General features: G+C 40.4%; 1 protein-coding gene and 1 long non-coding RNA gene across 3 annotated transcripts in view; one reads left to right on the top strand and one right to left on the bottom strand.

Moving 5' to 3' along the window:
• LOC144587934 (uncharacterized) overlaps positions 1-7,118 on the top strand; it is a 38,090-nt gene extending 30,972 nt beyond the window's left edge. The window contains exon 2 of the long non-coding RNA XR_013543195.1: positions 1,802-7,118. This is a non-coding gene — a long non-coding RNA (uncharacterized LOC144587934). The remainder of the gene's footprint in view (positions 1-1,801) is intronic.
• Positions 1-22,294, bottom strand: part of NAALADL2 (N-acetylated alpha-linked acidic dipeptidase like 2) — a 988,342-nt gene that overhangs the window by 540,376 nt on the left and 425,672 nt on the right. The gene's annotated exons all lie outside the window — the stretch shown is intronic.

Here is a 22,294-nt window from a genome sequence, read left to right on the forward strand (position 1 = left end):
TCTTTTTTCTCCATTAATGGGTTTTCTCTGGTAAGACAAATGAAAAGAAGAAAAGAAAGAAAAGCACAAGAGGGCTGAAAAATGAAAGATGATGTTGTGTAGCCCTCCTGTTCTGCAAGTTTCAGTGCATTGCCAAATCAAATAAAAGTGCAGTTTAGAAGTCTTCTAATGGGAAGCTACTCAGAACACATCTCTGAGTATGCTTGTTGTCGTACCGGCATCGTGCAAAAAGATTTTAATCAGGAGTATCCTCTGAATAATGAAAGGTTCTGTTACATATGCAGAATATACAGAGATTTGAATGTGGAAGCCTCACTACATTTAAAAATTTTGCATGCACATTAAACCCACTTGAAGCAAATGCCAGTGATCCACAATTTTAGATGGGGAGATGAAAACACCCTCTCGAGAATACTGTCGATCCAGTTCCTTGGAGGCATCACTCCATTGCCTTTTACAAGTTTTTACTGGAAAGGAAATGAAACCAGACCTATCACTTATATGAGTTGTGACCGCAGCCCCTAATTATGAAATGTATCCCTTGGGAGTGCCATTCCATCCACCCACCCCTTGGTGGCAAAGAAGCATGGGACTTTAAGGCATGCAGAGAAGCATAATGTTTCTACAGGAGGATTAGTTTTACAGTCTATATGTTAAAGTGAATAAATTGCCCGTTCATTAGCAGAAATAGACCATATGCTGAAAAAGCCATTGGATCTGCTTCGCTGGCAAGCGAGAGCAATACGCTACGATTAGAAGGTCTCAGCAGTTCAAGAGGCTTTAAAGCTGGGTCCAGTGGTTATAAAATGGACTTTTAATGATTCCTTTACCAACTGGGAGACACTCCTTAAGTGGCAGGCAGGCTCCGTGACAATAAAAGATATTCATCTTAACAAATGCCAGGTACCTCCCACCTTCTTAAAATGTCTCACAACTGGTATTTTAGGAAGTCATGTCAAAGGCTATGAGCAAAGTAGAAATGCTTGCATTCATTAGGTTTGCCATTCATTTTGCTCTTCAGTTCACTTTTTTTAAAAGTTGCACACACATTTTGATGGGCATTCACTATGCGGTGAGGTCTGAAAAGCTAGTGAATATTAGATTATGGAATATTTATTTATGTTCTATCGCTCCCTGCCTTTTATGCCTTTTAAACTCATAAGCATACATGGAGCAGCAATATTAACTGTTAACAGTCTTGATGTTATATCACAATGGGCTATTCTAACAAGTAAGATATCTGTTCTTGGTCTGTCTTGGAATAATGTTTTCCCCACAATGGGGAGGAGCGACGGATGTGCCTGCATAGAGACATGCTCATGGGTGTAGTGAGTTGTGTACCTTGCTATGGAGTCATAGTTTGGGAGTTCAGTTACCTACTGTGCCCCCTGGGAGAAGAGTCAGCCTGGGTAGCCTTGGGAAAGAGCACAGTCCCAGAGCACCTCAAGAAGAAAGGAATAGGAAACCTGAGTACTCTAGAACAGCCATTCTCATTGGGGCCCATAGGGCCCCCTGGCACATTTGAAGGGGAGCACAAACTGGAAACAATTCTTCACACACCACCTTATATGGTTTGTTATGCACCTTATGCAGTCCTGATTCAGCCTATCTTTCTTTCCTGTGGTGTTTATGTCTGTGGCCTAAAAAAGGTTAACACTGGCTTTTCTAGGCCAACCATTTTCAATTGGGACCATGTGGCTCCCTGGGGGTCCCAGGCACATTTGAAGGGGGGCATAGACTGAAAAAAACCTTTTATTCTGTTTTTCTATTCATCTGTTCATGTTGTATCCTTGTTTGACAGGGGGCCCTGAAACGTGAGAAGAGTAACTTCTCACTAAAAGGAGGACATGTCGGGAAATAGACGGAGGAAAACAGGAAAATAGAAGACACATTTGCATATGCGAAGATAAACGTTACTCATGTGCTATCAAGTCAGAACCAACTTGTAGCAACCTTAATATGGCTTTCAAGGTAAGTGAGATATATAATGAGTGGAAAACAAAAGGAATGTCGTGGTTGGAGGCTACTACTGACCGCCCAGTCAAGGAGATGATGCGAATGAAAGCTTTGAAAGACAAATTGCAAGAATTTTCAAAGAGTCACTATGTAGTATGAATGGGACACTTCAGTTATCTTGACATCTGATAAACCAAATGCACTGTTAAAAGAGGGGGGCTATTTGGCTCCATAATACTACGAGTGAAAAGAATCTTGGAATTGCTGTAGTTCACAAGCTGAATATGAGACAAACGTGTGATGTGACTGTCAAAAAGCAAATGCTATTTTAGGCTGCATTAACAGAAATATTATTATTATTATTATTATTATTTATTTAATTAATTTATACCCCGCCTATCTGGTCGGTGAGGACCACTCTAGGCGGCTAACAACAATAAAATACAGTAACAATATAAATAAACAATTCTAATTAGTAAAAACACTACAATACATTACATAGAGTGCAAAACAGGAACAGTAAAGAGGGAAGAAGGAGGTCAAGAGGAATATGATGGAAAGGCCTGCCCAAACATCCATGTCTTCAATTGTTTCTTAAAGATACCCAGCGAGGGAGACCCACGAATCTCAGGAGGGAGATTGTTCCAGAGGCGAGGAGCCACCGCCGAGAAGGCCCGATTTCTTGTCTTCTCCTTCCGGGCCTCCCTCGGCGTTAGGCTCCTCAACCTCACCTCCTGGCTCGCACGAGTGACACGGGTAGAACTATAGTAGAAATATAGTCTCCAAATTCTGTGAAGTACTTGTTCCCCTCGATTTGGCACTGATTAGGCTTTGTCCTCAGTGCGGTATCCAGTTCTGGACACCACACTTTAAGAATGATCTTAACAAACTAGAACGAGTTCAGAGGATGGTAACAAAGATGGTCAGGGGACTGGAAACCAAGCCCTATGAGGAGAGACTGAAAGAAGTGGACATGTTTAGCCTTGAGAAAAAAAGACTGAGGGGAGATACGATAGTACTTTTCAAATACTTGAAAGGTTGTCCTACAGAGGAGGGGCAGGATCTGTTCTCGGTCATCCCAGAGTGCAGGACATATAACAATGGGCTCAAGTTAAAGGAAACCAGATGTTAAATATCAGGAAAATGTTTTAATAGTATGACAACAGAACAAATACCTCAGGAAGTAGTTAGCAGTCCAGCACTGGAGGCATTCAAAAGAGAATTAGATAACCATATGTCAAATCTACTTTGATTTGGATTCCTGCATGGAGCAGAGGGCTGGACTCTATGGCCTTATACACCCCTTCCAACTCCTTCTCACATTCAAAGAAGAGGAACTGCAGAATTGTTCTTCCTTCCATATAGGATGGTGAATTATTTGGTGGCTGTCTCAATATAATAAAAGAATAACAATGCTTTATTTTGCACAAAACCATGCCAATAATGTCCATTGCACAGAATAATGGCTGTTGCTTGATTGCTTGGAACTTTAAAGATCAGATGCCGCAGATGAGATATTTGGTTTTTTTTTTTTAAATCAGCCCATTGTTCTGTGTTTGCTATGTATATGTGTGCTCATATCTTCTAATGGAGACAGAACACTCCTTTTGCACACACTTTACCCAAATTACGGAGACCTGATGAGAAAAAGCAGTGTTCCTTGCCTTCCTCTCACCTGGAGGCAATAAAGTTCACGGGGGCTTGAAAAATTTCTCATTCAAGAGTCTTACCGAAATAAAGCAGCCTGAACTGAAAATTAGAAAAGGTCACACCTAATATTCTTCACCCTTACTGAATACCAGTTGCTAGGAATTAAATACAGTGGTGGCCCGCTAGACAATTACCTCGCAAAACAACAAATCCGCATGATGTTTTTTTGTGATCGCTATACGCTTTGCAAAACAGTATTTCCTATGGGCGATTTTCGCTATACGATGTTTCAGTCTGTGCTTCGCAAGATGGGTTTTTTTTGGGACCAATTTTCGCAAGACAACAATTTTAACAGCTGATCGGCGCTTCGCAAAATGGGTGTTTTCGGGACCGATGCTTCGCAAGACAGCGATTTTAACAGCTGATCGGCACTTCGCAAAATGGCTTCCCTATGGGTGATTTTCGCAAAACGATTTGTCCCCATTGGAATGCATTAAACAGATTTCAATGCATTCCAATGGGGAATCGCATTTTGCAAGACAATGTTTTCACAAGACAATGATTTCCCACTGTAGTGGGAGACAGCTATAGAAAAGCTAGTGACTGTTTTCTTGTGGTCTCATCAGAAACAGTTAGCTGGCCACTGTGGGAAACAAGATGGTGAATTAGCTAAACCTATGGTCTAATTTAGTGGGGCTAAATTTCTGTGGCTTACAGTATTCTAATTCTGCAGCAGCTTCCAAAAGAGGGGATTCTGGGAGCAGAAGTACAAGTAACTTTTCCAATCTCAAAGCAGGAACCACGCAGAGTTTTCTCATCTCTCGAGTTGCCAAAGTGCAGACCTCTTTCAATAAGGCCAAATAATACATGAAGGAATATATGGCCGGATGTTCGTTTTCTAGCTAACCACCGTTTTCTACTTTGAGTCTTTCTTCTACAAGTGTCCTACAGAGGCTAATTATACAGCTGATTTCCCACATGCTGCTAGCCTTCATCAGGAGCATGTATACTGCTTTTTCATTCCATAAAAGATACATTCATTAGCCTGGTTCCTGGAATTAAAAGAGAGCAACTTAACCTGAGGCACTTGTACAAACTGCAAACCATGTCAAGCACCAAACAAGACGCCATGCCAACATTTAATGCTGACTAAAACTCTCCCTCCTGTGTTTCGCTTGCCCTTCTGGGTGGTGGTGGTGGGGGAGAGCATTAGTGAACTTTTTGGAAACTTCTAAACTAATAGGTGAGCTCAACTCCTTTGTCTCTTTGCTGTTTGAAAAAAAAAGACCTGTTTCAAATGAGTTCAAAGCAAGGCTAGCCATCCTCAAGAAAGTCATGTCCTTGTCTCTCAGAGTTGTGAAGCAACCATGGCTGTGGCTGAGGTAAAGGGCTTTCCAAGGCAGACCTAGCAATATTGGTCCTTTTAACTTGTCTTCACCAGAGGGAGAAATGAGCTGGATAAAATTAGTGTTAAATTAGTACATGAACAAATGGACACACCCTTAACCAAATCCCATGAAGTTCGCTGCAAGATGTCTCTTACTAATGGCACAATGCTATGCACATTTACATAAAAGCAAGTCCAACTCATTCCCTAATAGGTTTATCAGTGACATTTCTGTCTTTGCCACTACAGCCACATCTACCTAATACATGTGCCATCTTTTTTAGAGTCAAACAAACAAACAAACAAATGGGTTAATGTTCACTAAATAATAATCTTAGAACTATAGAGCTGGAAGGGGCTCTGGGGATCATCAAGTCCAACCCTGTCAAGAAGGCACAGTGGGGAATCGAACTCCCAACTTCTGGTTTCCTTCCCAGCCAGACACCTAATCCACTGAGTTTAAGAGATGTAAATTGCTAATTTGGGATTTGCGTCCACCTACCAAAGTAAATGTAAAAAAGATACCAACTGTTAACCTTACTTGTATAATTTTTTACTTATGTTTGCATTGTTCTGCTAGAAATAGATGAGAAAGGCCAACATTGTGCCTGTCTTAACTGTCATCCACTGATTACTGAAAGAAAAAAAGATTGTTTCCCATTGTTTACCATGATAAGTCTTGTGGCACATGAGACATCGGCAAGTTTGGCTTGCTGTAACACTTTGTACCCCTTCTTGGGTGTACATCTTAAAGTGGTGAAGGGGGTTGAGTGTGTCGATGAAGCTGAGAGCAACGTTGTCAGCCTCTATTACAAGCCTGGACTCCTAGCAGGGTCATCAAAGATGGAATGTTTACATGAGACACCAGACTAAAATGTATTCACCCTCTTGAAGGATAATAGCTGAGAGAAGAGAGTTGATATTTACAATGGTGATGGCGGGTGTTAGCTTCTGGGGCAGCAGAAGTAGGTGAAACTGACACTGGTTAATAATCTTTCATGGACAACAGCAGTGATACTCAAGCTAATTTGTTAGTACTGTCCTGATGTGTAATCTATATTGTGGACAAGAAGCAACCATAAGGACAGAATACAGAGAAACAGAATGGTTTTCTATAGGCAAAGGTGTCAGACAAAGGTGCATTTTATCCCCTTACCTGTTCAGTCTCTGGAGAACATATATGGAAAGCTGCACTAGAGTCAGATTCAGGAGGAGTTAAGAAACATCAGTAATTTAAGACAGGCAGATGGCACCATCTTACTGGTAGAACACAGAAATAACTTGAAACGGCATTTTGGTAAAGTGAAAGAAGAAAGATGAACATGAGAGAGAGCAAACAATGAAGAGGCTGCTAGAGCAGGAAGGGATCCTTATGCAATTTCCCTTCCCTTACTTTTAGGCAAAAGGTTAATAACCAGTGTGCTGGTTAGTTATCAAACACTCATAGGAGTTAAGTATGGGAATCACTTTAATGAAGTTTCAGAGCTGAGGATACCCATTCGGACTTCAGGAGATGCACTGCAGCTTGGGGCATTCCATTCCATTAAGAAAAAGCTAGAATCCTAATGGTGTTCTTGTGAGGTCTACATAACTTGCTGCAGGTAACTGCCAACAATTGATGGAGTGCCAAGGTGCATCTCTGGTGAAGTATCACATGAAAGACCAGACACATGATTGAAACATACTTTGGCACCTTCACAATGAATCGCAATAAGCCATGGAAATTTATGCCAACCTTACACATGTGTAAGTTGAGCTGAAAAAGCAGCCAGCCTGTACTGTTTTTCTGCACATGTGTTAGTATGTGTATGTGCATACATGCATGTGCATAAAGTGGGGCAACAATCATAAAATTTATTCTGCTGCCTGAAGACTCAACTACTGCATTATATTGTGCATGTTAATAACACTCTGTAACTTATGAGAACACTTGACTGTCAACATCTAAGGCCACTATTTTCCTAAAACAAATGCATCTAATATACACTTTTCAAATCACAAACAGACTAAAATTCTCTGCACGGTGTCCTCTGACACTTTCAAATTATGTTTTTGTCACAGCAAAAAGGCAAAAACGTCTAGCACAAGTGGCATAACAGACTATCTTTTTTTTAACTTCAGAAAATCTACAAGGTTTATAACAGAAATCCACACAACTGAAATCACAGTAAAAGGTTGAAAGGTATTATTCTAAAAGGTCACATTATCTTAATGAAGTGCCATTTCTGACAACTTGGCAGGAATATTGGAGAATATATTCGATTTAGCAAAAAAAGGAGAGAAAAAACCAAGTCTACCACATCCATGCCCTCTGCACTCTAAACAAAGATATTAGTAATTTGCTTAAAAGGTCAGACACAAATGTATTATTTAAAAGCCAGGCATTTGCCAGTGGTGAATTTATGAATACGATATGTCACTAAGGCTGATATTGTTCTTTCTAAAGCCACGACTGTTTTATTTTCCGGTAAAGGACTTCAGGAGTTTTCGTTTTCATCTGCCACCCTGCACTCACCACTTCCCCAGTCTTGCAGTCCTCATTTCACTGCCCATACTATGTTGTGAGTATCCAGGGTTCCTAGAAATATAGAACTGAGCTGACATACTTCAACGTATCTTGGCTTACAAGTAGACAACTAGGAAAGCTACTGGAGAAATATTGCAAGTTCTGAGCAAAAGATTCATGGCCTACCTCAAAAATTCTGCAAATGGATCATCTAACAAAGAATTCCAAATTTGTCTCTGATGAGTTTGTGATTATGTGAAATTTCATTGGCCTTACACATTGTACAACAGATGGTATGGAAGGAGACATTTTCCGAGTTGGAAATACAAGTAGTAGAAGCTTGAGAGCTTCAGGCAAAATATGAAAGAGAGGACTAAAACACCAGAACTCCTCTCTGGCTTGCAGTCTTGCAGAGAAGAATTCAATTCACCATCTCATCAACCAAGCACCACAATTTCTGGTCCTCCAATTGTCCATAAACTCCTTTCCCTGGATATAACTGTTATGTTTCCTGCAGTAATAATCAGGAAGGAGGAAGATGCTTCATCTGTCAATTATGCAATGTACTGGACACAAGTCAAACTGAGCAATGCCAATTTCCCAAGATCTACTGAAGATATAAGAAGTCACTGGGGAAACCACAACCCCCAGTGGACTTTCTTTGACTTGAGGCTAAGATATGCACTGAATGGGAGGGTGTAAATTGCAGACCCTTTCCAACTCTACGATTCTATGACAGCAACGTTTACAGGGCACCATCATCTAGAGATCAGGAATAAAAGGAAAATAAATGGCAACGATTTTACACTTTCTTTTCCTTTCCTCTTATTTATTTTGGAAAGCATGAACTTTCTTTTCTAATTCTTTTGTGGGGACAGTAGTTTCTCCTCCTACACTTTCTCTCCATGGAACCTCATGGCACAGTGGTTAAACAACAGTATTGCAGTCAAGACTCCGTTCATGACCTGTATTCAGTCCCCATGGACTCAGGTAACCAGCTTGAGTTGACTCAGACTTCCATCCTCCCAAGATCAGTAAAATTACGTATTCAGCTTGCTGGGGGCAGGGGATAGGCAAGGTGTAGCTTGCATAATTAAACTGTAAACCACCCAGAGAGTCTTTAAGGCTTATGGAGCAGTATATAAGCAGCAAATGTTTTGTTTTGCCTATGCTTCAGCCTGGAGTGGTTAGGAGATTTGTCCCAATGCCAAAGTTGTTAATTACATCTTCGACACACATGCACACATACATACAAAGACAGAGAAACAGATAAAGGGTTGTTTTAAATTCTGAGGGGGAAAATACTGTAACAGTTGCTTTATGAGTTGAACCAGGGAACTCAGCCCTAGCTCCTTACAACTGAGGCATTTAATACATTTCAATTTGTACTCACTTTCTACTTTGCCCTCATTACAGGAAGAGCCTAGCTCCAGAACAAGAAACATAGAAAATGGTTGTTGTGGGTTTTTTGAGCTCTTTGGCCGTGTTCTGAAAGTTGTTCTTCCTAACGTTTCGCCAGTCTCTGTGGCCGGCATCTTCAGAGGACAGCACTCTGTGCTCTGGTGTAGTATGCTTGGGAGCGTAAACATAGAAAACATAGATGTTTTCAAATTCTAATATATAGAGAGGCATATACAATCATTTATCAGTCAAACAAACGTTCAGTGCTTCAAAGCTCCACCTCCTCCAGCAGACACCCACTTGGAGGCAATATCCTGGCTTCCCTGCCCTGCCTCTTCCTGGTGCTACTTCTGAGTAGGCATCCACCAGAGGAGGCAAGGCTTTGAAGCACTGAACACCTGTTTTGCTGATAAACAAACTGGCATGAACTGCCGAACTGACAGTTCATGCCCATCTTTAGTTGAGATGCATCTCCACTCATAATTTCTTTGTTTTTCAAGGAAAGTCAAATCAGGAGAACAATAAATGGGCTACTTAAACATTTTTCCTGTTCAATGTATTCTCGAAGGCTTTGATGGCCGGGATCTGATGGTTGTTGTGGGTTTTTTGGGCTCTTTGGTCCCGTGTTCTGAAGGTTGTTCTTCCTGATGTTTCACCAGTCTCTGTGGTCGGCATCTTCAGAGAACTGGAGTAGGAACTCAGTCCATGCTGTGTTGCAGTTTGTTGGATAGTTGAGGTATATAATTTTTATATAGCCTGAACATAATATGTGTGTGTGCAGAACAAGATTAAGATGACGTCATTCCTTCATCCCTGACTGATGCAATTCTCTGCAATATGAAGATTGCCACACCTGTGTGCATGAAGTCACCTTAGACGGGATTGGACCAGACTGATGCCAGAATTGTATTTAAGAAATGAACTCTGTACAGTCTTTCTCTTCTCCTGTGTACTGATGTCTGCATGTCATGCTGCCGGTTTGAATACTGAATACTGAAGTGCTGTATGTATGTATATCCTGTATATATTTTGTAAATACACTGCTGAAAAGAAGAAGCTGTTGTGTGCGTTTATCTGCTCTTTACTCTGCGAGAGACAAGATAAAGTCACAGACGCACACTCCCTTAACAGAGGTTATGCGCCCAGCAACGTTCCGCTGCGCTGCAAACGTGAGTAAATAAGTAAATGAAAGAGGAGGAGAGCCTAAGCAGCAGTGATAGTGAAACCAGTTCGTCTGTAAACCCGGGGAAGGGAAGGATACAGAGAGCTGCAAGGATGGCATACAGCACGGGAGGAAATATAGGTGGCCTGGCCATAAATAGACTGAATGAAAATAATTATAGAACGTGGGCAATTAAGGCGGAGATGTTGTTGAGAAAGGAATCTCTGTTTCGCTACGTTACAGCCCCCCCAGTGCAGCCCAGTGAGGAGGAAGAGGCAGAGCATGAGAGAGCTCTAGCCACGATCATTTTGGCCATTGAAGATTCCCTTCTGACCCACATTCAAGGACTGACAACAGCAAAAGCAGTCTGGGATAAACTAAAAGGCATTTACCAGAGGGAGACGACAGGCACAAAGATTTCTCTTACCAGGAGGTTGTTCCAATGCAGGATGAAACAGGATGAATGTGCTTCGGAACACTTAAAAAATATGAAGGACATGTTTAATCAACTGCAATTAATGAATGTTGTCTTCCCTCAGGAACAGCGCGTTTATATTTTGCTAAGTTCTCTGAATGACGATTACTCCATGCTAGTAACAAGTTTGGAAAGCATGCCAGAAACAGAGCTTTCAGAAGAATATGTGACAAACAGAATTCTCCAGGAGGAACAGCATTTAAAACAGAGAATGCTGAACAAAAAGGCAAGCCACGTGCGTGCTGACCACGAGAGACAGAGATACGCTGATGGCAGCGTGCCCAGGAGGCGGGCGGACGGAGAACAAAGAGGAAGGGTGATGATGACGAAAGCCTGTTTCCTCTGCGGATCCACCAATCACCTGCAACGGAACTGTGACAAAAGCGGAAGTCCTCCAAGCAACAGAGAAGGCAGGAAGAAGGTCTCCAAACGGTTTCAACAAAGAAACGACATGAGGCCGGTCTCCTTGGTTACCAGAGGAACGAGGGACAAGGTTCCCGGCAGCCACACAACGGGGTGGCTCATAGACTCGGGGGCTGTAGTGCATTTGACTAATAATAGGGATCTCTTTTGTCTTTTAGATGAAACCAGCCTCAGAAGTGTAATGATGGCAAATTCACAAGAGACGGCCGTTGAAGGACAAGGAACTGTTTACATTCCTTCGTTGAATACTGAGATAAGTGGGGTATTTTACGCTCCTGAATTGTCGTTTAATATAATAAGTGTATCAGCGTTGGCTGAGCAAGGGTTCACTGTCACTTTTGAGAAACAGGAGTGTATAATTAAGAAAAATGGTAAAATAGTTGCAAAAGTGAAGCAAGAAAATAATTTGTACATGTTAAAGAGCCAGACACATGAAAGTGCACATGTGATACATACAAACAAACCACAACATGATAACTGTATACATTTACTGCATAGGAGGCTGGGTCATGTAAATTTTAGATCATTACAGAAAATGGAACATTTTGCCAGGGATGTAAACATAAAGGAATGCAAAAATTACTTGGACTGTAATGTCTGTAAAAGTAGCAAGACAAATGTGGCCCCAAAAGGGAAGAAAAGTGACAGAGTCACAACCAGGCCATTTGAATTAGTTCATGCAGATTTAATGGGACCATTTCCTCCATCATTAGGAGGAGCGAAATATGCAATGGTTCTAGTGGATGATTTTACAAGGTTTTCTTATTGTTATACACTAAGATCTAAAACAGAAGTGTTTGATACATTTAGAAAATGGTTATTTTCAGTAGAGAGGAGATTTGACCACAAGGTGGCGCAGTTGCAAACGGATCGAGGTACGGAGTTTACAAACACTAGGTTTCAAAGATGGTTAGAAAGCCTGGGAATTAGACATAGAAAAACGAGCCCATATAGCCCATTTCAGAATGGTGTTGCTGAGAGACGCAACAGAGTGTTACAAGAGATGAAAAATGCATTGTTGGCAGACTCTGGGTTGCGTCACGGTCTGTGGAGTGAAGCGATACTAACCTCTAACTTTTTGGTTAACAGAATTTATTCTTCCTCGATAGATGACACACCATATTTCTTGTTATACGGTAAGAAACCATGTTTAAAATATTTGAGGGTGTTTGGATGCACGGCTTGGGTGCATATCCCAAAACAACTCAGAAGAAAAGGTAAAAATAAAACAAGAAAAATGACATTTGTAGGGTATGAACCCAATTCAAAGGCATACCGGTTTTTTGATGGGGATAGAAGTGTGATAATCTCTAGGTCAGCCAGTTTTAATGAAGGGGAAAACTAGGACCAAGTACACGCAAACTCACAGTTATACATCCCTCTACACGAAAGAAAAAGTCAATTAAGACAGACAGGAACACTTAAGCAAGGCATGGAGTCCTGTGCTGATGATGAAGAAGGAGGAGCTACTACAGATGATGAAGAAGAAGAAGAAAAAGAAGGTAGTGATGAGGAAGGACACAAAGAGGAGGAAGCACATACTAGTAGTCAGACAGAAACACACACAAATTCACATGGTCCCAGGATGTCCCAGAGGGCAAATAAGGGTGTGCCACCCAATAGATTTGGAGTGAGTGGAATTACAGTGTGTAATGTTTATATTGAGCCCAGAAACTATAAAGATGTTTTGAAGCTTCCTGATTATGAGAAGAATAAGTGGTTAGAGGCCATGGAGGAGGAGATGAATTCCATGAAGGAACATCACGTGTTCACTGAAACCAAACTACCACCAGAGCATAAGGTAATAGGTAGTAAGTGGGTGTTCAAAAGAAAATTGCAAAATGATGGAAACTACAGATATAAAGCGAGATTGGTTGCACAAGGTTTTACATAGAAAAAGACTTAAAGTGTAAAACAGATAATGCAATAAAAGTAATGGAAAATAATACCACTTGTATACAAATGGCCAAAACAGATAGAGTAAAAAACAGGAGCAAACATGTTGATATTAAATATCATAACGTAAGGGAAGCTGTAAAAGGAAAACTAATTGAATTAGAATATTGTAAGACTGAAGAAAATATTGCAGACATATTGACTAAACCGTTGTGTGCTCAAAAGCATGAAATGTGTATAGATGCATTGGGAATGTGTAATGGGTTCAGGCAATTTAAAAATTAGGAGGAGTGTTAAGGTATATAATTTTTATATAGCCTGAACATAATATGTGTGTGTGCAGAACAAGATTAAGATGACGTCATTCCTTCATCCCTGACTGATGCAATTCTCTGCAATATGAAGATTGCCACACCTGTGTGCATGAAGTCACCTTAGACGGGATTGGACCAGACTGATGCCAGAATTGTATTTAAGAAATGAACTCTGTACAGTCTTTCTCTTCTCCTGTGTACTGATGTCTGCATGTCATGCTGCCGGTTTGAATACTGAATACTGAAGTGCTGTATGTATGTATATCCTGTATATATTTTGTAAATACACTGCTGAAAAGAAGAAGCTGTTGTGTGCGTTTATCTGCTCTTTACTCTGCGAGAGACAAGATAAAGTCACAGACGCACACTCCCTTAACAGTATTTATAGCTGTGGGAACAGCTTTTGTCCAGAGCATGGACAGAGTTCCTACTTCAGTCTTCTGAAGATGCCAGCCACAGAGACTGGCGAAACATCAGGAAGAACAACCTTCAGAACACGGCCAAAAAGCCCCCCCCCCCCAAAAAAAACAAACCAACCATGTATACTATGCATCCCCCCCTCACCGCCAAACACCAGCACACAAACCAGGCAAAAGTTAGCAGTGTTGGATAATAAATTACGAATGCTAGTTCTTGGGAACTGTTCCACAACAGAAGAATTGACAGAGTTTTGCTTGATTTGCCAGTAATCTGATATGACTAGAATAAAAGCACAACAAAAATACACTTCCCTCTGGCTTTTTTAAAAAAACTGGTTACATGAGCCCTGTCTGACTGAACGGTTGGTGTGATATTTTGAAATGATTCCACATGCAAGGGACATTTTGAAGCTATATCCCAATACCAAATCAAATTTGAACACGACTAGTGGTATGGAGCAGCATAAAAGGTGCTTGATATTTTACTGGCTGGAGTCTCAAGTCTGCAGGTACAGGGATGAATCTCGTGAGTGAGCAGACCTGAAGGAGGAGGAAGTTCACTTTTATTCTGTGCAGAGGCTTTGATGTTTGGTTGTCCACCCCCTCCCAACACAGTACTTCCTGGCTCTCTGAAAATGTATCTGTATGTCTGTTGCATACTGTTTATCCAGGAGTTAGTGCTAGAGCCTACACTAGCTTTGACTCAGTGAATTTTCAAAAAACCTAGGCATTTCAGGGCCATAAAAAGGTGAAACAAAACCATCCACGGTTTGGGCCCATGTAACGTTGGAGCATCTTTCCTTAATGTCATCTGCCCAAACACAAGATCATCTCAGTTGAGGTTTCCTCCGGGTGGTCACCTGTAAGTCTTCTACAAGACATGGGACCTTCCTCGAGGTGGCGCCAACCTTATTGAACCAGCTTCTAGAGGAGCTCTGTCCTATCCCATCCCTGTTGCTATTTAGGAGACAACTATAGATGTGGCTTTTCAGAGAAGCTTTCCACACGGACCCTAGCTGATCACTCTTTTTTTTTTCTCCTCCATCTGCTCTGTTTTTTATGATTGGTCCTCACCATCTGTTTTTAAGAGTTATGTATAAATTGCTTTTAATGCTTTCATTATTTTTTTCAGTATTTTTTTTCTTGTATTACATTCATTGTAACCGCCCAGAGTCAGGCCTCAGCACTAATGGGAGTGGGATATAAATTGAAGAAGAAGAAATAAACAAGGGACCAGAAACTATTTATACATGTACAAACTGGAGCAACATGTGCCAAATATGAGCCTGATAACAGGAGATGAAAATGCTGGAGCTATAACTATTAGCCATGGAGATACATAGGGTAACATTCCATGTCACAGTTGTGTGGAGTTGTTATGTATATGGGAGAGAGAGAGAGAGAGAATGCAGAATGGCAAATTAATTTGGGAAAGGGAATGGGAAAATTGTAGTTATATTACGATTGTAGTTATATTACAATCTTGAATTATATTACTACAGTTGTCTTTATTTTATTATATTGTTTTTACTTTTATTAATTATTGTTAGCCGCACAGAGTTGACTTTGGTCAAGATGGGTGGGGTATAAATTGAATAAATAAATAAAATAAATAAATAGTTCTCTTTATCTGGAGCAGCTACACAATTATCTGGAGCAGCTACACAATTTTTCCATGTTATGACAGGAGGTAGCCCCTACGATTGCCCCTGAGAATTTGAAAGGTGCATGAGGTGCAACACCCAGGCTTACTTCACACAAGCAACACCACCACATGGCAGCCAATTTTCCACAGTCTAAAATTCTGGGAACTCTTTCTAAATCAAACAACCAAGTGTTCACATGGCCTACTGTAGGTGCCCGTGGAATTGCCAAAACTAAAAAATTGAGGTAGATTGTGGTTTTTATCAGCCACAGGGCATTCTCTGCTGGTGGTTGCCAATCAGGTATGTAAAACACACAATTTGGCTTACCTATGTGTTTGTCATATTCACTTCTGAGACTTCAGTTGGAGTCTCACAAGCTAGCAATCCTTGATTATGGCACTGCTTCCTGTAGGCAAGCTATGATTCCAGCTGTCAAGATAGTTCACAATTTATTAGTTGATAACTATTCCCCTTTTACCCTCTGAAACCATAGCGTCTCTCTTTTGTGCTTCTTTTCTGTAGGACAACCTTTGAAATTTCAAAATGATTTGTATGCATTTCTGCAGAAGAGCTAATTGCCATTGCAGAACCCCAAATATATTACATATATTTGATTTGTTTTGATTTGATTTTTATACCGCTCTTACTAGTGCCAAGGCACTACTCTGGACAGTTTACAATAAAAACCAACACAGAACAGATATAAAATAAAACTACTAAAACCCATTAACAAATAACCACTAAAAGAGATGCTGCTGAAAGAATAATGGAGGAAAATGGTGGACAAAAAATGTGTGGTCAGCTAGGGCCAGTGTGGAAAAAGTCCCTGAAAAGCCATGTTTTCAGTTGCCTCCTGAACATCCACAGGGAGGAGGTCAGGCGAAACGCCTCCTGAAGCTGGTTCCACAAAGCTGGAGCCACTGTGAAGAAGGCTCTTCTTCTTATAGATGACTTACAGGCCTCCCTCGGGGAGGTGACCTGGAGGAGTCTCACCTGTGATGATACAGTGAGTTGTGCAGGTAACACTGGGAAAAGATGCTCTGAGAAGTAGCGTGGTCCCAAATGATGGAGGGTTTTATATGGGAGTGCTGGGACCTTCAACCTGACCTATGAAGGAATGGAAAACCAGTGGAGGCTAGCCTGAACCAGCATGATGCAATTGAATTTGCTCGCCCCAACCACCAGTCCAGGTGCTGCATTCTGGACCTCTGTGGTCTCCAGGTCAGCTTCATGGGAAGCCTGACGTAGAGGGCACTGTAGTAGTGAATCTGGGAGATGACCAGCACCTGCACCAAGATCCCGAGAGCGCCCTCATTACTTTCCTAAATTAAGAATGCATCTCCTCTACACAGACATAGCAGTTTGATTCCAGTTTGGCCGCCATGGTTCCATCATGGAATCTTAGGATCTGTAGTTTAATGAAGCATTTGGATTTTGCTGCCATAGTTCAGGGGTGAGCAGAAAATTCTAAATACATGATAAAACTACAAATCTCGGGATGTCACAGGATGAAGCTGTGACAATTAAAGTGGTATCACATTGTTATACCAGTGTAGCATAGATAAAACTAGAATCTCTAAAAAAAAAACTATAGCAATCCTAAGTGTGGAATATGCAGATGTGTAGTCTAGAATAAGCAAATTTTCCAACCTATGGCCTTCTGATGTTTAACCTCAAAGCCTAGATTTCTATAATGGTCTTCCATTATAGAGCTCTGGTCTTCAAAATTAACTAAAACATGCTCTTATCTCCCACCCTCTTAACTCTCAAACTGGGCCGATTTGCTAATATTGTTTAACTGTCCAACAAATAAAGCAGAACATTCTAAGCATACACATTCTCGAGAGAATACAAATTCTAATTTAGTCAGAAAGCCACAGCTTTCTTATTAAGAGTTTATTAAAATTGCAAAGTCTACTCTACAATACCCTCTTCATCTTAATGTTCATGGGGATGTGTCTATTTGCATTTTAATGAATATTATTTTATTGTGTTTTTTTTAAAAATAGGAAAATAATTGTTATGGTTATGGTTGTATATTCTTGCCTGCCAAGTCCAACTGTCTAAACACTATGCTAAGCCTTCAAATCCAAAATTGGGCAGAACATTAGTCAGATTCTTAAACAAGTAAAATTATAGCTATTTTCTGTTTCTTAAGTTGGTTCTGAGCTTTTAATGGCTTCACAGCTTTTTGCCTGTCTTAGGGTAAGGTTCTGAAATGTTTCTCTAAAACCAAACAGTTTAGTAATCCGTATTAAATTTTAATGCAACAAACGTTGCAGCCCTTAACCTCTTCCACCACGAGCCATCCTTATCTTGATTTTCAGTGTTGATCAGTTCTGCTCAGGGTGTCTAGTTCCCAGAATCTATTAAACTTTGGACCCTATGGGCAAGTCTGAATGGTCCTGTGAGAGAAAGGTGCAGAAGGAACTATTCTATTCTTGGGGAAAAAATCCTCTGATTTATGAATATGGCATATTCTGCTTCCCTATAAACAATTCAAATGAATTGATATTGGTGGACAATATTGTACCCGTATTGCAAGCGGGAAAAGAGATGCCAAACTTTACATAGCAAAGGGCAGCCTGAATGTTGACAACACCCATGTCAGCAGTCAAGATGGTCTACAGGATACCGTCTTGTGCTCACTACCATTTCTTCTAGGCATTTTCATACCTAGATAATTTGTTGAAAAATGGCCCTGACAATTGTTTTGTGCTTGGGTGAGAAGTGGTTAACTAATGAGAAAAGGAGTCTAATTCTGGGATTTTCCTTTTCTTGGTGTCTCTCTAGGAATGGTAGAAGGGGGGCATTTATTTTCCACAGGAAAAACTGAAAATGTAGGCAAACACAGATTTTTTTTTTAAAAGAAAACCAAAATGGAGAGATTCATTCATACATACCCAGGCTTTGTGTGCTAACCTCTTTGTGAATATACAGCGTGCATTGAACCACATCCATGCTGAATTAGGTTTATGCCACCTCTTTTTCTGTAAGGTCCCTCTCTTTAGAACTTGTCTCACTTACAGTATGCTAGCTGATTTGTGAGATGTGAATTTAGGTAAGGCTGATCCAGAAGTAGTGGTGGTTATAGTAGTCCCATTCTGATTAGGGACAGAATGAAGCAAAATTGAGGGAAAGCTTGTAACTTGGTTTGACATCTCTAATCAAAAGGTTCTATCGGAGCTGGGATCAGCGGATATTATTTCTGAAAGGAGTTGTGACATTTAAATAAACAAATTATGTCTGATATTGTTCCTTGTCAAGCTAGTTTTTTTTATTGCAATCACATTTTAATTTCATGCACCTTTAATTCTGCTATTGTTAATTTTACTCCTATAGTTCTAATTTCCTTCAATTTTCCACTCTTTACTGTGAAAATTCCCCAGCGCTTGCAGACACTTGGGTTTAAAATGAACAGTTTATCTTTGTACAGAATCTCTCTCACACACACACGAGGGGGGGCACAACTATGGACAACTATGTAACATGAATTTTTTAAAGTCCTTATTCAAATGTTTTTTAAAGTGCATGTTGGAATCATATTAAGGTTCATGTAAGGTGTGCATAACATGCTGCAGCTAATTGCCGTTAGCTAACAAGGTGCCGAGGCACATATTGGTTGCACAATTGGTCCTGCAAATAAGATGCACCCAAGCAGCTGGTCAATTGTCTGTAATTAGTTCTGGCAAGTTACACAAAACTCACACAAACACCAGCAAGCTATTTGCCTATGTGTATATGTGCATGTATATAGAATTCAGAACAAGGAGAAAATAAGCCAATCAGTTCTGCTGAGCTTTCTATCAGACCACTTTAACTTTAAGTTTTTTATTTATTTTTTTAATTTAACCACTGAGCAGAATGAAATGGAAAACCTATTCAGGTTCTACATGAAGGATCAATGTGGAAGATGCCAAATAAGGACCACAGCTCAACAGTGGAATTCAACCTTTTCTCCCCCGTTAGTCTGGCACAGTTCAGCCCATGCAAAACACACAAATATATCACTCAATGAAAGCTGTCAGATCATTACTGGATATCCAAAGCCAACTCCTACTGACAAAATTCATTACCTAACAGGCATTGCATCCAGCACCATACAGAGAGAGGTAGCAGCTAATAGTGAAAGACCCAAATCATCTGCATAAAAATAGGTGTCCACTCTTCATCTCACCCATCTCAGATTTTTTTTTTAAAAAATTAAACATTGTTTTTTTTTTCCAGAACATCTGTGAATCCTGGAAAAAAAACAGTAGATAATCCCAGGATTGTAATGTGGAAAGAAAGATCTACCCATATCTTCAAACAGATCGAACGCCACTAAAGTCTAGTCCCTGATCACATGGAGAACTAGTGACTTGGAGGTCACTAATAGGCTACAGAGCAAAGATGGAAGAACAGAATGGGATTGCAGTCACTATAAATTGATTGATTGATTGATTGATTGATTGATTGATTGATTGATTGATTGATTGATTGATTGATTGATTGATTGATTGATTGATTGATTGATACCCTGCCTTCCTTCTTGAAAGGACCCAAGGCAGCCAAATGGGAAAGAAAGCCAAGGGACAGGAGAAAGAGCATGGCCAGAATCCTGTTGAAGAAACAGAGGAGCAGTCGCTCAGGTATACTGTTCTGAAATTGGGTGTGCTTCCAGTCATATGACAAATGACTCAAATTACAGTCTGCCAAGGGAAAACAGCTAGTACAAGTGGACTCTGTAGGAATGAACTTTCTTTGTACGAGCAGACTTTCCCACCAAGGTTTTGTCTTGCGTGTCCAAAGTTACTATTAAGATTCCAAAAGGTCACAAGTATATAATAAAATATATCAGACATGCAGAAAGAGTGTGGGGGAATGAATTCTTAGCCATTCTTAGTCATTACCAAGGTTTAGAATCTTCTGGAAAAATTATTTTCAGCCTCCAGCCTCATCTGAAGGGGGGAGGAAAGGAAGCCCAAGCTTAAGATGTCCATCTGAAATTTTCATCTGAAAATTCCTCAACAGGGAATCACAGAAGAACACTGAGGGAAGCAACAACATATCTGACAAGACCACTGAGACTTGTCAGACTTCACACCCCCAATGTTTTCAGTGTTTTTATACCTTATTGGCCAGAATCCTATTGGTATTTGCCTAAGGTGTGTGTTACTTGACATGACTAATAGGCACTTATTGATGAGACGGAAGAGCTCATCTCAGACATTCACCTGGTCATGCACTCAATTGCACACCTCAGAGGCACACCAGCACCTTGGCAATTAGTTGCAAATCAAGTTAATCTGGAGGTTTTTCTTCAGAAGATGCTCCCTTGGTCCAGGCTGATATTCCCCAGAACAAATTTCTCCAGTGGAATAACCTTTGTACATGAAAAACACCTACCGAAAGATAATAGATCAACAGAAGGGTTTGTTTCCCACTTGCAATCCAGCTAACTGACAGAGGCATAAAAATATCCCCATAAAAATACAATTACTAGACAAATAAACACAGATAGGAAGAACTCAGAAATAAACTGTGTGCCCTGCATGCAACCTTAATTATAATTCTGCTTTAGTATTTGGTGCATAAGAGGCATCACATTTCCTGCTATGCTTCCCAGTGCTACAATGCAAATTAAACCAATTAGATGGAAGACTGACAGAATGTGTAAGTTTTTGCTTATTGCTTTATAATTCTGTTATGTTAATTTGAGATGATACTACATTCATTTGAAGCTTCTTTCATCATTCAGTGCCAAATTTGTCCAGGGAACTTTATTTAAAAACTTGTCTCCATTTTATTTCTTACACTTAGAAAAACAGACAGCCTGCTGTTAAAAAAGAAAAGAAAAGATTTGCAATAGTATTATTTCCCAAGAAATGTATCTATTTAGTAATTTCGTACTTTTCATCAAATATCAAATATTTTTGTAATCAAACATCACATCTTTTGCAAATTGTGTTAAGATCTTCAGGAGGGGCCTTTCTCTTAGTCCCACCACCTTCACAGGTGCATTTGATGGGGATACAGAAGAGGGCCTTCTCTGTGGGTGGCCCCAGACTTTGGAACTCCCTCCCCCAGGAAGCCAGACTGGCTCCATCTTTGCTCTCCTTTCATAAGCAGGCCAAGACCTTTCTCTTCAGGCAAGCTTTCCCTCAGTGATTGACTCCCTGAGTAGGGTTGTTAAATGGATTGTTGTGACCTACTGCTTTGAATGCTTATTTTGTATTCTTTTTGTGTACCATGTTGTAATGTGGTACAGTGGTGCCATGGTTGATGTTGTTAATTCGTTCCAGCATAATCGCTGTAGAGCGAAAACATCGTCAAATGAAACAAAAAAATCCCATTGAAACGCATTGAAAACCTGTTCAATGCATTCCAATGTTCTGAAAAACTCACCGTCCAGCGAATATCCTGCATACGGTGGCCATTTTCGGTGCCTGTAAAGTGAGGCATCCGTCCTAAAAAACAGTGGGGGCCATTTTAAAAGCCGGCGGCCATTTTGAAACCCGACAATCAGCTGTTTGCTGATTGTCGTAAAGCAAAAAATCAGTTCCCGAAGCAGGAAAATGATCATCGCTAAGCGAAATTCCCCCATTTAAACCATCGTTTTGCAATCGCTTTTGCAATCGCAAAAACGTCAACGTAATGCGGATTTGTCATAGAGCAGGGTAATCGTCCAGCGGGGCACAACTGTATTTGACCCTTTCTAGTCTTTGTATACTTACTGTTTTAGTTTCAAACATTGTCTTTTAATGATTTAAGCCACCTTGGGTCTATTTTAAGGAGAAAGGTGGAGTAAAAATATTATAAATAAGTCAGTCAGTCAGTCATTTTTAGGACTCAGTTCTAGGAGCTAATGCTTTATCCGCAGCCCTCCTTCTAAGACCCCCAATAATTGGTCCAAAGATGGATATGACATTGTGGAAAAGCTACAGCTGACAGTCAAAAGAACAGCTCTCTGTTTCCTTTCTTTTTGTCCCCATCTATTCTCAACCAACCTACTGAACTTTAACAGCCGCCACTTGTTATCTGTCTCAGAATTCCACCGGCAGTCTTATTTTCCCCAAG

The sequence above is a fragment of the Pogona vitticeps genome, chromosome 3, assembly GCF_051106095.1.
Source record: "Pogona vitticeps strain Pit_001003342236 chromosome 3, PviZW2.1, whole genome shotgun sequence".
NCBI classification, from domain to species: Eukaryota; Metazoa; Chordata; class Lepidosauria; order Squamata; family Agamidae; genus Pogona; species Pogona vitticeps.